This window comes from Anoplophora glabripennis, unplaced genomic scaffold (genome assembly GCF_000390285.2).
Source record: "Anoplophora glabripennis isolate ALB-LARVAE unplaced genomic scaffold, Agla_2.0 scaffold476, whole genome shotgun sequence".
Taxonomy (NCBI): domain Eukaryota; kingdom Metazoa; phylum Arthropoda; class Insecta; order Coleoptera; family Cerambycidae; genus Anoplophora; species Anoplophora glabripennis.
The window spans coordinates 21,505-23,437 of record NW_019416653.1 but is presented as its reverse complement, the minus strand read 5'-3'; positions in this window follow the sequence as shown (position 1 = coordinate 23,437).

Sequence of the window (1,933 nt, the reverse complement as noted above, 5' to 3'; positions counted from 1 at the left end):
AAAAAAAACGTGGGCTTAACTTTTGGCGGCACAATACGTTAAAAAAATTCGAAAAATGTAATATTTTTCTTCCTATTTAATTATATATCTTTTCAAGAGTTGATTTTAGGCGAAAATGGAAGAGGAAAAAAATGTTTGTAATTAATTTTTTTACAAAACATGACTAGTTACAAATCGAATGAATCATGATTATTTTAATTATTGGTCTTTCAACAGTCCGATAATTATTTATCTTTAAACTTCCTTTACTTATCAACTTTATTTTTCTATTGTATCAAAGGTAATTGCATAAACTTATATACTGTTTATCAAAGATCAAAAACAAATTTATTTGAATATTCTGAAATTGTTTAAACAACAATTATTTTCAAAATATGACGAAAATTAGTAATATCATGAGTTAATTTCTCATTGGCTTATATTTTAAACAATAAATAATATTTGAATTATACTTTAATCATAAAAAAGAATCTTTCTTTCATTTCAATATATTATTTCGTATTTGAAAAATACAACCTTGAAAAAAATAGATACACGTACATGCCGTTAAGAAAAGAATATCTACAACATGTATATACAGTGTTATTTTTTTAAAACCTGACATAGGCCAACTTTTTATTTGAAGTAATAGACTAGTACTTCCAAATGCAAAGTTGTAGGAAATAAGTTGATTAAGAGAAATTTACAAATAACTTTTTCCGGTGTTGCCATTTAAAAAATATCGTTTTAGAAGCTACTGCAGAAATCTGGCAACACCGGAAAGAATTATTTATAAATTTTTCTTATTTTTTTTAAAAAGAAGCGTCTGTCCAAGAACTTAGAACTTTTAAAACCTGCTTTAAAAATTTTGATTTGATTTGAAAGTTATTCTAATTGTTTATAAGTACTGTACAGCTTTTCACAAAATAACTTTATTTTATAATAAAACAATACAACAATGACCAAATTATCTCAACACAACACCTCGTCAGTCGTCTGTGGTCATTCTCTCTCTCCCGTGTCCCTGCCTTTCAGTCTGAATTTCCGCGCTTTGGCCTTCACTTCTTATCGTTGTTTTATAAACAACGGCCCCAGTCGAAATAATACCCTAACATTCGGCCATCCTGCGTTGGTCGCGGCCTCGAGACCATCCTGCAATACACTGATTGTCCCTGAAAGACAGAGAACACAACAGTACACCTTCTAACAGGCATTACCTAACTTAATTTGTTTATTCCTTTATGTCGTAATTTGTCTGTGATGTAAATAATCCTTAAGATTCATTTGCCTCAGTTGCTCAGCTCAGAGGCCAGAATTTTAATACTAACGTAACCTTCAAATAACAACCATGAAGATTGTTCCGCACAAAGGCAAAGACTGTTCCGCACAAAGGCATAAATAACAATCATAAAGACTGTTCCGCACAAAGGCATAAATAACAGAAGGCAACTAGCATGGCTGTGAACATTGGCAAATACACAATAATTCGCACAATTAATTCAATATTTATTTTTCTCATCATTCAAAACTAAACTGCAGAGTTTAATGTTAAGATGACGTCGTAACTTGTGTGTAATGTAAATAATGCAAATGCAACGCAACATTCACAAGACTAGCAAAATCCTCAAGATTCATTTGCCTCAGTTGAACAGCTCAGAGGCCAGAATTTTAATACTAACGTAACCTTCAAATAACAACCATGAAGATTGTTCCGCACAAAGGCACAAATAACAATCATGAAGACTGTTCCGCGCATAGGCATAAATAACAGAAGGCGACTGGCATGGTTGTCAACATTGGCAAATATACAGCAAACAGTTCGCACAATTAATTCAATATTTATTTTGCTAATCATTCAAATTTGAACTGTAGAATTTAATATTAAGATGACCTTGTTTTGCACAAAGGCAAAGCAACATAACAAGGCATCTAAAATGTCTGACAATATTAGCGA